Source organism: Pteropus medius, unplaced genomic scaffold (genome assembly GCF_902729225.1).
Source record: "Pteropus medius unplaced genomic scaffold, Ma_sr-lr_union100, whole genome shotgun sequence".
Lineage (NCBI taxonomy): Eukaryota > Metazoa > Chordata > Mammalia > Chiroptera > Pteropodidae > Pteropus > Pteropus medius.
Window position 1 is genome coordinate 1056840 of NW_024347732.1, and position 13573 is coordinate 1070412.

Here is a 13573-nt window from a genome sequence, read left to right on the forward strand (position 1 = left end):
AATCAACAGGACAAATAATAACAAATGTTGGAGAGGATGGATGCAGAGAAAAAGGAACCTGTTGGTGGGACGGCAAATTGGTACAGCCACAGTATGGAAAACAGTATGGGGGTTCCTCAAAAAACTAAGAATTGATCTACCATATGATCCAACAATCCCTCTACTGGGTATTTACCCTAAAGACTTGAAAACTCATATCCAAAAAGATATTTGCACACCCATGTTCGTAGCAGCATTATTCACTGTGGCCAGGACATGGAAGCAAGCAAAGTGTTCTATGATAGAATATTGGCTAAAGAAGCTGTGGTACATATATACAATATTACTCAGCCATAAGTAGAGATGAAATACTGCCATTTGCGACAACATGGATGGACCTCGAGATAATCATGCTTAGCGAAATAAGCCAGACAGAAAAAGTTGAAAATCACATGATATCACTTATATGTGGGATATAAACCTAAAAGCAAGAAATGAGCAAGACAAACAAACAGAGACTCGTGGACATGGACTATGGGCTAGTGGTTACCAGAGCGCTATAGACTAGTAGTTACTAGTGGGGTGGGGGAGAAGGGGAGAGGTAGACAGGGTTAATGGGGTCAAATATAGGGTTTAGGGGGAGGGGGAGGTGGGTAAAGGGGATCAAATACATGGTAGCTGAAGGAAACTGGACTTCGGGTGGTAAACACACAATAGAATATACAGATGTAAAATACTAATATACACCTGAAAATTATATAATTATATTAACCAATGTTACCCCAATAAACTTAATTAAAAATTAAAAAAGAACAAGAATGTATGCTATTTCCTTAACCTCTCTTGTATAGTAGTCATTCTGGATCTATGAGCATGCAGAAGCTTTATAAATGTTATTTGATGATTTAAGTCTAATGATCCAGAAATGAGCCAACTATAAAAAAAGTTTATCAAATGATGTAAATTTAAATTGTGGAATGAATAAACTACAGAAAAACATTACTCTGACCCATTTTAAATTAGTAACATTTAATTTTGCTGAAAAAATTTTGATGAGTATTCACTCTGATTTCATATCTCAATAGTCAGACTATACATGTTATTACTCCTGATGAGATATGAACTGTTCAGAACATTGAAAATGGTGACATATCAAATGCTTCCACTCTGGATTACAAAGCAAGTTCCTAATGGGAATCTGCAAAAGAAATTTAAAGATTACAAATTCGAGGTCAAGAAGTCATTTTTGATTTTTATCTTTTATATGCCCTATAATAATCTCTGTGCACAATGAGGAAAATAAATAAGTGAAAAAAGATTATCTTAACCAAAATGTTTTTCATACACTTGTGCAATATTCTGGTTGATGTGTCTCATAAAACAAATTCAAATATACCTCAAAGAGTCAATGTCGAAGGGAGAATTTATCACTTACCATTATTTTACTTGCCATATAACCATTAGTTAGATAATGTGTTCTATTTCAATTCAACTCCTATAATCTCTTAGAAAATACTATTCTAGATTTGTATTAAAATTATTAAGAACATTTGAAACTGTATTTACAATAAGTAGATGATTTTTAAAATTATTGTACATCTGGTACTTCTCCAAATAGTGAATCCTTCATTAATTTAGCATTCTCCTTGCTGATGATGATATCCAAAAGTATATATTGAATAACATGGTTTCAGTCTACCCAGTGAAAACGTTTACAGGGGCATCTATTTAGCTCTTTATAACTGAAAACAGATCTTTTTATTATACCCAAAGGGGTTTTCGACATTTATTTTATTTATTTTATGGCTTCAAGAAAGATATCTATGTTCACATGACTGTAAAAATATATAAATCACAGAAGCCCCTGTTTTCTTAGTACTTAAACTTAGAAAACTTATATTTATATAATCTAGATTTCATATGTAGATGGTTTCTTGAATACAATTGACCTAATTTGGGTTATACCAATAATGCAATAACCTAAGAAGCTATTTAGCAATTGCTCATTACATTTTATATGCGAGAAAACCTCAATAATCAAGTCTATGAAGCCAAGCTGGGCCTCACTCATCTATTATATCTATCTTCAATGACATTATTCATGTCATTTCCCATGACTTAATTTAGGTAACTAGCTTCCCCTAGCCCCCATCTCCACACTTCCTGACTGGTTTGTGCTTCTTTCCTCCAACATAATCTTATAATACCTAATTTATTATATTAACTTTTTTCAATTATAGTTGACATACAATATTATATTAGTTTCAAGTGTACAACATTAGACATTTATATACATTATGAAATGACCATCATGATAAGTCTAGTACCCATCTGACACAACACTGTGCATAGAGTTAATTAATTTTATTTTTAAATTATCATACAGTAAAATTGATTTTTTCCTTTTGGAATAGATTATATGAATTTTAACATTCATGTATAGATGCATGTAACACTATCATAATCAGGATACAGACTAGTTCAATCATTCCAAAACCTCCCTTGTGCTATCTTCCTATACCCACCCCTCTTCCCACCCATAATTCCTGACAAACCCTAACTATTATTCATTTCTATAGCTTTGCCTTTTTCAATAATGTACCAAAATGTTACAATGGCTTCTTTTATTCAGCATAAGGCCTCTAAGTTTCACCCAAATTGTATGCATAAACAGTTCATTGTTTTCTATTACTGATTAGTATTCCATTATATGAAGGCAGCAGAGTTTATCTATTCGCTCATTGAAGTGCATTTGGGTTATGTCCAGTGCTTGGCAAATATGACAAGAGCTAAAAACCTGTATACAGGTTTTTATGGGAACACGAGTTTTCATTTATCTAGGGTAAGATTGCAGATTCATGAAGTAAGTACATATTTAACTTTGTAAGAAATCAAAACATTTTCTACATGTTTTCAATGATACAGTGACTGTATCATTTTTCATTCCTGCCAGCAATTAATGGGAGTTCTGGTAGATTTGTACCATTGCTAGCACTTGATGTTGTTTCATCCAGGTTATCTAATTTTTAGATTACAATTGCTCATAGTATTCCCTTATAATCCATTTTCTACATGTAAGGTCAATAGTGATATATCCTGTTTCATTACTGATGTTAGTAATTTGAATGCTCTTTTTCTCAGATAATCTAATTAAAAGTTTTTAAATTTTGTTGATCTTTCTAAATAACAAACTTTTGGGTTTATTGGTTTTCTCTATAGTTTTTCTCTTCTCTATTTTGTTTATTTCTACTTTAACTATATTATGTCCTTTCATCAGCTTGGTTTGAGTTTAGTTTGTTCTTCTTTTTCTAATTTGTTTAGGTTGAAAATTAGTTATTGATTTCTTATTAACAGGTATAAATTTTCATTTAAATAGTGCTTTACCAGAATCTCATAAGTCAGCAAAAAGAAGAAAAAAGTTATACACCAAAATACATGCATACTTCTATATTTACCTATGCAATTACTTTTACTAAAGTTAATTTATTTTTTCTGTTTGTGGATTCTAATTATTGCATTGTGTACTTTTGTTTCAGCCTGCAAGACTTCCTTTAGTGTTGCTTGTAGGGTAGGTATGCTACTAATAAGATATCTTGTTTTTATCAAAGAATGTCTTAATCTCTACTTCTTTTTGAAAAATAGTTGTGCTGGATATAGAATTCTTGGTTGACAGTCTTTTGCTTTCAGCACATCATATGTAATGAGTTACTACTCTCTTGTTGCTTTTAAGATTTACTTTTTATGTTTGACTATAATGTGGCCAGGTGTGGATCTCTTTGAATTTATCCCACCTGAAATTCATTGAGGTTTTTAGATATATAAATTAAAGTTTTTCATCCAATAAGACAGTTTTTAAAGATTATTTTTTCAAATATTCTTTCCGACTCTTTCTTTCCTTCCTTTCATTCTGGAACTATTATTTTGCATAGAATGTTATGCTGGATGATGTCCTACAGGTCTTTGTGTTACTGTTCATTTTTGTCATTCTTCATTTATTTTCTTCATGTTCTTCAGACCGGATAATCTCAATTAACCTTGCTTCATGTTCCCTGTTTCTTCTGCTAATTCAAATCTGCTGTGGGGTTCCTCTAGCAAAATTTTCATATTGATTATTGTAGTTTTCAACTTCAGAATTTCTATTTGCTTTTATATATACATAATTTACATTGCTATAATAATATTCTATATTTGGTGAGGCATCATTCTCATACTCCAATTCTTTAGATATGGTTTTCTTTAGTTTCTGAACTTATTTAAAATGGATGATTTAAAGTCTTTGTCCAGTAAGTCCAATCTGAGCTTCCTTAGAGACATATTCTATTCTTTTTTCTATATATGGACCATACTTTACTGATTCATTGGGTGTTTAATAATTTTTATATAAAACTGGACATATTAAATAATGTAATGTAGAAACAAAGCAAATCAGATCTCCCCTAGGATTTGTTCTTTATTCTTTTGTTGATGTTCGTGTTTATCTGTTTGTTTAATAACTTTTATGGTCTAATTCTGTAAAGTCTGTATATTCTTTGTCATATACAGGCACTTAGCTTAATTTTCATCTAATGACTGGATAGAAATTTTCATAAATGTCTTGAACCAGTATGTCTTCTGGCTTCACTGAGTGACTGTGTGTGTGTGTGTGTATGTGTATGTGTGGTTGCACGTGTTGGTATACATTTTCCCTGCTTTAACAGGAGTTTACAGTTCTGCCTTAGCCTTCACTTCCTGCTAGCTTCCTCTAGGTCAGCAAGAGGTGAGAGATTATAGCTTTTCAGGTCTTTATTGGACATGGCATAATTCTGCACGGGCTCACGACTTTCTATGATTCCCAGGAATCTATGTAAGAGATTTTTAAAGACCCTATGGACATCTCATTGCCCAGTTTTTTTAAAGTTTTTAGGTAGCCTTAGGTTAGCACCAGCTAGTAATGCTGACGTGGATAGTTGTAAGATTAAATACTTGCCACTGATTGTTTTTGTCAAATGCAGTGGGGAAAGGGCTTTACACACAAAGTGAACTCTAAATAAGGTCAAATAAAGACAAGTTCTGAGAATGAGGCTTTTCAGTGAGCTGCAAGATAGGTTAAATAGTAAGAGTTCTCTGAGGATGAGATTTAGGGTAGGTCCAAACGCATTCTGCTTTCTCCAGTGGCTGCAAGATGTTGTTTTTCACAACTACTACAGCTGCAAGGCTGAGAAGAGGAAGATGGGATTAAGGCCAGTTAAACAAAACAAAGCCTGGTGTTCTTATTCAGATTCAGTTGTTTTTCTCAAATGAACATTCTCTGGACTGTTGTAAGACTTTTGTTAATTTCCAGATACCTGAAAAAGTTGATTTTGACAATTTTTTTTGCTTTTATAGAAAAACAGAATTTTGAGGTCCTTACTTTCCATTCATGAAGCACTTCTCCTTTTAATTTTAATATCATTATATTTGAAATGAATTTCTTATGTACAACCTATATTTAGGTCATGTTATAAAAATTCGACCTTTATAAAATTTCAAATCCTTGGCCCTTTATTTGGTAGGTTTAGGCCATTCACATTTATAAAATTATTAATGTATTTTTATTTGGGCCTACCATTTTACTTTTGTTTTATATTTGTTCCCTTAGGTTTGTTCCTATTTTACTTTCCTTGCCTTTTTGAATTATTGAACAATTTTTAATATTTCATTTAAATTACATATTGTGATTTTGATATATCTCTTAGAATAATGTTTTAATAGTTGCCCTAGTGATTACAAAGTATACACTTAACTTTTCAGTCTCATTCAAGTCAATATTTATTCAATTTCCTAATTTTAAACATACTATACTTTACTTAAAAATGTTAACAAGCATAATCCAATGCATTACATATTCTAATATAATGAAAAAAAGCAGAACATTGACTTGTAATGACAGTTTTACTAGTTGTTTATATCTTTTGACTTTGTTGTGCTTATATTTGAACTTCCTAGACATGTACCATAGGTTAGGAAAATGGTATCCATACAGTGGACTTTTAATAATTCAGTCATTTAAATATCTGCATATAAAGAAGTATACAAATGGACATACTATTGTAGCACAGGTGTGTTTTCCTTAAAAATGTCAGGCAAGACACTGGTGTCCTTGTTTGATGCATGTTCTTATTGTAGCTTAATAGTTTTGCATTAAAAAGTGAAAGGTACATGCATAGTCTGAAGGATTATACTTTGGTTACTGAAATTTTATACTCATGATAAAAACTACAAGTTGTTCTTAGATAATACCTATGTTCATGTCTGGAATAAAATTTACTACTCCTCTTCTCTTGAGATTTATGATCAGTTTAGTTGAAGATTATCCTGAAATTGCTATTAAAAAGGTACATTATTATTTTTATGTATTTGTATTAATAGAATTTTCTTGATACCGTGAAACCAAAACAAAGTACAGAAACAAATGATAAATGATGGCAAATGTCATTCGTAATCCTCAATCTCAATTACCTCCATCAAAACAGTAATAACGTTTTCTTTGATTTTTCTCTAAAATAACTACAAATTATAATTTAAACTTATTAGATAAATTTATACTAATAAAATGTCATCTTTGTATATTTAAAATGAAGTTGCAAAATTAATATTCTAGTCGAATATTTCATAATATAGAAAAATGCTTTCAAAACCTAGTAAGAATACAGATTCCATTATTTAATGTGTATAGTTCTTAATAATGAAAACATAGATGACTGCATTATTAAGATTGCCAATCTCAATAGAAAATTTCTCTGAAAACCATGACGTTAGAGTTAAAATTCCTTGAAATCAATCTGAGATTCTTAATAAGCAGTGTGTTTCTGTCGATGTGAGTTACTCATTACAAAATTTCTCCTTTTGCAATTAAAATTCAAGATCATTCTGGGTAACAATTAGAACAGTAAAACATATTTTATGTGTATTCTGGATTTACAAAAACTTATATGTGGGAAAATATACTTAGGATGTGTGAACTTTGCCATTTATTCCATAACAGATTTTAGCAATTTTTTTTTTTTCAAATGAGTAGATCTAATGATGAAAACTGGGCATTTCAAAATTTTAAAAATATTAGAACTTGAGTCTACGGCCATGCTACCCTGAAGATACCTGATCGCATCTGATCTCGGAAGCTAAGCAGTGTTGGGCCTGGTTAGTACTTGGATGGGAGACCACCTAGGAAGACCAAGTGCTGTAGGCGTTAAAATATATATATATGTATTTTAGAAATATATATATATCTAAAATATATATATATATTTTATAAATATATATATATTATATATATATATTATATATATTATATATATATATTATATATATATATATTATATATATATATATATATACCTGCTATGAGTATATGCACATAGCTGTTAGGTAGAATGTGAGCTCTCTGAACTAAGGTTATTTTGGCTAGCAGGTAACAAATTATTAATTATTCTCCAACAGGAAACAAGAAATCTATATCTTTCTCTATCTATATCATCTATATGTACATATCTATATCTATTTCATCTATATCTATCTAATTTACTATTTCTGCCAACAAGCAAAAACCATATGAGAGAACTGAACAGAGATCCAGGAATAATAGAGTCAAGCAATCTAACAGATGTAGAGTTCAAAACACTGGTTATAAAGATGCTCAATGAACTTAGGGAAGTGTAGATGAACTCAGTGAGAACTTTAACAAAGAGATAGAAAACATAAAAATGGAAATGAAGAACATATTAATTGAGATGAAGAGTATATTAGAAGGAATCAACAGAGTAGATAAAGAAGAGGATCAAATCACTGATATAGAGGATGAGGAAGCCAAGGATACTCAATCAGAATGGCAAGAAAAAGAAGCCAAGACTATAATAATAATTTAAAGAGCCTACGGGACACTATTAAAGGTAAAAATATCCTTTACATAGGGATACCTGAAGGAAAACAAGAAGTTGAAGAGCAATCTGAAGAAATAATGATGGAAAACTTTCCTAACCTTTGAATGAAATAGACATACAACCCCAGGAAGCTCAAAGAGTCCCAAAAAAGATGAACCCAAAGATGCCCACATCAAGACACCTCATAATTAAAATGCCAAAGGTTAAATACAAAGAGAGACTCTTAAAAGCAACAATAGAAAAGCAGTTAGTTACCTACAAGGGAGCACCCATAAGACTGGGAACTGATTTCTCAAAAGAAACTATGCAGGACAGAAGGGCTTGACACAAAATATTCAATGTGATGAAAACCCAGGATCTACAACCAAGAATACCTTGTCCAGCAAAACTATCTTTTAGAGTCTAAGGACAGATAAAGAGCTTCTCAGACAAAAATAAGCTAAAATAATTTATAAACACCAAGTCAGTATTACAGGAATATTGGAGGAACTTCTTTAGGAAGAAAAAAACTTGTATCAAAAACATGAATAAAGAATGGTAATCACTACATATTTATCAACTAGTACCTCAAATGGAAAAGAATTAAGTGCTCCAACCAAAAGATAGAGTGGCTGAATGAATAAGAAAACAAAACCTCTACATATACTGCCTATGAGAGACTCACTTCAGATTAAAAGATACACGCAGACTAAAAGGAAGGGAATGGAAAAAGATATTGCCTTGATAGACCTTTGGGGTATTGCACTGAATGAAATTTCAGATAAAGACAAATATCACATGATTTCACATACGTGTGAAATCGAAAGAAAAAAATAAACAACAACAACAACAAAAATGGAAATAAACTCATAGATACAGAGAATATTTGGAGGGGGTTTGGGAGGATGGCAAAAAAGGGCAAAGGGATTAAGAAGTACAAATGGATAGTTATAAAATAGACAGAGAGATATAAAGTGCAGCAAAAGAAAAATAGTTAATAATGTTGTAACGAACATGTATGGGGGAAAAGGGACACTAGATTTAGTGGGGTGATCACTTTGTGAGTTATATAGCTCTCTAATCACTATGCTGTATGACTGAAATGAATATATTATTGTATGCCAACTATAATTGAAAAAAAAAACTCATTGAATTTTACAATGTAAATACAAGCAGCTAATTGTCTATTATATTTCAACAAAGCCAGGAAAAAATTATTTACTGAGTACTTACTATGTAACAGTGTTCAAGGTACTGAAAACAGTTCTGTGAGCAAAAGAGAACTGCCTGTTATCTTAAAACTTGCAAAAAGGTAGTTAATAAACAAAATTTAATCTGCTAGGTGATGTAAAGCACTAAAAAATACAGTTGGTAAGGGGTAGAAATAAAAGGGAGAGATGTATTGTTTCAAATCCAGTGGTCAGAAAAGGCCTTCTTGATAATGTCTCTTAACATTATCATGATGTTGTTTAGCCTGATGCTTGAATAAATTAGGAGAAATTTTATGTGGATATCTGATGGAAGCAATTTCAAATACTGTGAATATCAAAGAGCAAAAACTCAGGAAACACTAACTCCTGGAGGGCCAAAATGTCACTGAAGTCTTTCAACTCAGAAAAAGAGCTTAATAGATAATAGAATAAAAAAAGTTCAATTCCTGATAGCAGGTTAAGTGGCCCAGAACAGACCCAACATTCACTCCTCAATTTCTGAGTGTATGGGCTCAAATGATAACCTTGGAAATAGGCAAGATCTTCAGCCTGGCTCTCTGATGTGTGGTGTAAGAGCTATTCTGAAAGTAAGAATGAAGTAGAAATGTTCCTCCCAGGAATGCACATTTCCTGGAAGTTTCAGAGATTGATTATATCATTAAAAAATGATTATTTTCACAGATGTATTTTATTCCTCCACTATGGCTAGTTGATCTTGGAGACCAACTGAGTACTAATAAATTGAAACGTCTGTTGAACTTTCTTACTGAAGTTATCGTCGCATAATACACATGGATACAACTAGCTAACTAATCTAGCCAATGCATTTTTCTAAGTTCTGAACAGATACCACAAGAGACTATATGCTTTTACTGGAAGAAGCAGCAGTTTTCTTAAAGCCTTGCTTGAGAACTAGATCAACTCTCCATTTTAGTCCACAAACTGATTCCGAGACACTTTAATTGCCTCTCCACTCTACAATATACTACAATAACCATGACATGATATAAGCCTTGGAGAAGACACAAAAACTGCCTGAGATGTCTCATTCAGATATATGCATAGGAGGTAGATCAAAGAACATTCTGTTAAAATATAGAGATTCGCCACTCAAATCTGATTCATGGGGGGTCCACTGATCTAGAGCATGTCAGGATTGTCTCCAAGAAGAAAAGATCAACTTGCTGCACTTTATACTCTACATACCATTCAGGGGCATAGGTTTAACTTCTTTAAAAATTGGTATTACTTGATAATTACACACACCTACACCTATGATCCAACATTCTTCTACTAGGTATATATGGTAGAGAAACTCTTATACATGTCAACCAAAGAATAGACATGTCTAAAAATGTTCATAAAATGCTCATAATAACATCCAGAGAAAACAAGAAACTGAAAATGAGCCAATTGTCAAAACCAGGAGAATAGAAAACTATTGGTATAAACATACAATGAAATACTATAAAGCACAAAAAATGAATGAACTATATCAACATTCATCAGTAAGAATAAAATTCTAAAACATGATGCTCGATAGGAGCAAGTTACATAATAATATATACAGCATGGTTTAATTTATATAAAGTTCAAAAATTAAATAATGTATTGCTTGACACATTACTAGGTAGAAAATTCATAAACAGAATTAATACAAAATCAAGATAGTGACTATTTCTCAGAGGAACAGAGAGGGTCATAAAGAGGTTTCTAAGGTACTAGTAGATATCCAGTATTTAACCTGGATAGTTACATGGTTGCTCATTATTATTGTTTTAATCTACATACATATTTCATATATGTAAAGAACCTGAAAAGCAGTTAGTGTTAAGTAGGGCACGGGACAATAAAGGTCTCTCCAGTAGATTTCTGTACAAGCTACTCTGTCTCTTACAGCTGATGACATGTCAGAGTCAATGAAACCTAAAAAAGACACATTGTTATTTTTCCTGAGTTAGAAACTGAGCCTACCACCTAGTCAGATAGGATTCTTCATGCCTATCAGTCAACAGGCAAAATGAGGAATCACAGTGTTGGCTGAGATAATTGATAATGGTTATCAAAGATAAAATGGTTTGTTAATATATAGTGAAGGCCAAAAGGAACATGGAAAGATGTGAAGGAACTCCAGGGGTAATCCCAGTTATTACAATGACCAATGGTAAAATTTGATAAAATTTCTATATAATTCTATAACTAGAAGAATCCCCAGGAATAAAGATCTGGGTCATGCCCGCAAAGGAAAAAGGCTCATCAAACCAAGATGTTCAATAGAGAAAAGAAGATCTAGAATGCATGTTGGAGGAGACAAGTCATATATTCCAACTACTATAACCAGCTAGAGAACTGAGAATGATAATCTTAACCTGCATTTCTTTGCTTGCTCCTAGAGTGTCATGCCCGATTTTTTCTACATAACCAATTTCTCTGTAAAAGCAGCATTATCAAAAATTTAAAAATATATCTTCCTCTTCTTTTAGGCTAGATCACAATAGAAAGAAGGGAGAAAGAAAGAAAAGAGAAAGAGAGAGGGAGAGAGAAGAAAGGAAAGGGAGGAGAAAAGAAAGAAAGACAAAATATCATTCAAGAACCTGGACTCAGAGAAAGGCAGACCCAGGCTTCATCGGGAAACACCTAGGTGGTTGTTGATGATCTTCTTAGATCCCTTTCAGGTTTATTTTCATAATAAAGGATAGACATTCAAATTGAAATAGCATGAATATGACAATGAGTGGGAAGGGGAGGAGAAAAAGGAGGAGAAAAGAGAAAATTAATTGATTACTGATTGATTCCAGAAGAGAAGAATAAGAGTTTAGTTGTGAGTAATGTAAACTCAAGTCTTGACTATGTAGAACTTTCTGTTTCTACCACTAGTTTCTATTTCTTGTTTCACTCTGGAATCACGGTTATTTCCAGCTCTGGCTCGCATTCTTAAAACTAAGAGCAAAATGTAATGGATACTTTTCCTTGGGTTCGTTTTCATTATTCTTATGCCTAAAAAGATTAAGTTTATTCAAATTACAGAAGACTACTAAGATTCACCTAATAATATTGAAGAAAGGCCTGGTTGGGACCCCTGTAGTAGAGGCCTCACAGCATCCCCGACTTCACTTTTTCTTGCCCTATAACTGAACAATAGATTGTCCCCAGTGGCTTGACCCTGAACTTAGAATGTTCCCTGCCATAGAAAGTTGCCCTGAAACTCATGATTAATGACCTTAGGCTTACTGATCACAATACTTCTGGTTTAGCATTCTTTCCAAACTACTCCCATCTTTGTTCCTGTGTTGCTAACGCTACTGGAGGACCACATTGCCAGAGAAACCACTCCAAGAAGCACGACAGATCCCCTAGAACCATCATGCAGCCCCAGGAATGATGCCCAGATTTTCCCTTAAATACATTAAGCCGGACTGTGAAGGGAAGCACTTTTGAAGGTGTTAATCTGCAGCCTTCTCAGATCACAGGTGCTCTGACAATAAATGCTTATTCAAAATAACCCAACTCCTGTGTCAGTCTATTGGCTGAGAGGCACAGGAAGCACGAGCTCTGGACTCAGTAGCCCTCTGGTTTCCCAATTCAAGCAACTTTAACAAATCAAACGAGTCTGTCTCTGAGTTTTCCTGTTAAACACAGACTGAAAATATATGCATGAAAATTCATAGTACATAATCAATAGGATTTTCTTCTCCAAGTCTTAAACAGAGATTATCAGTATCAACTAAAAGCAAAATCATAAGTAAAAAAAAAAACTGATGCAAAAGAATTTTCAAAGTTTTCTTGGATTTTTGATAGCAAAGATGATGTCATACATATTCATACTTTTTATTTATACATACTTTACAGACAATCTGTATAGTATCTGCTATTTATTTATTTGTTTGTTTGTTTTTATTTTTAGGTGAGGCAATCCTTGGTTGACCTCACAGATTGCAAGAACCTTGTCATCTTACGATCCCTTATTTTTTTTTTATGTTTTACACCTATAGCACCTGGCCTTTCTGGGTGGTCTCCCATTCAAGTACTAACCAGGCCCAACCCTGCTTAGCTTCCAAGATCAGATGGGATCGGGCTTGGTCAGGGTAGCATGACTATAGATCAGTATGGCTTTTTAAACAGAATACTCTAAAAAGCTATTTTCAGTTATTATTTCTAATATGTAGATATTACCTGTGTTAAAAGTTCCTTTCTTAATTCAGTATAATTAATATATTTAACTTTAGCATGGGTATTGTCTCTATAAAGAACCACAAGTAGCTATAAAAACATATTTAATAAAGATAATAAATATTTTAGTATCAACATTATCACTTACCATTCCTCATATTACATTAATTTATATAATTTATATGCTCTATTTAATATACCATAAAAACCTATGTTTATGTCATGAATTATTTCATATTTAATGGCAATAGCCAGTTTTAATGGTTCTACTGATAGTTTCCTTAATAAAAAAAATAGATTACTTAGCTGCTGTTAGCTCTTGCTTTTCAATTCTTT

The 13573-nt window shown here is 32.4% G+C and overlaps 1 protein-coding gene and 2 pseudogenes across 6 annotated transcripts in view; 1 reads left to right on the forward strand and 2 right to left on the reverse strand.

The window, feature by feature from the left end:
• The window catches only part of TRIQK (triple QxxK/R motif containing), a 102310-nt gene that overhangs the window by 13347 nt on the left and 75390 nt on the right, over positions 1 to 13573 (reverse strand). The gene's annotated exons all lie outside the window — the stretch shown is intronic.
• LOC120614350 (uncharacterized) lies at positions 7068 to 7186 on the forward strand (annotated as a pseudogene).
• On the reverse strand, positions 13051 to 13169 carry LOC120614330 (uncharacterized; annotated as a pseudogene).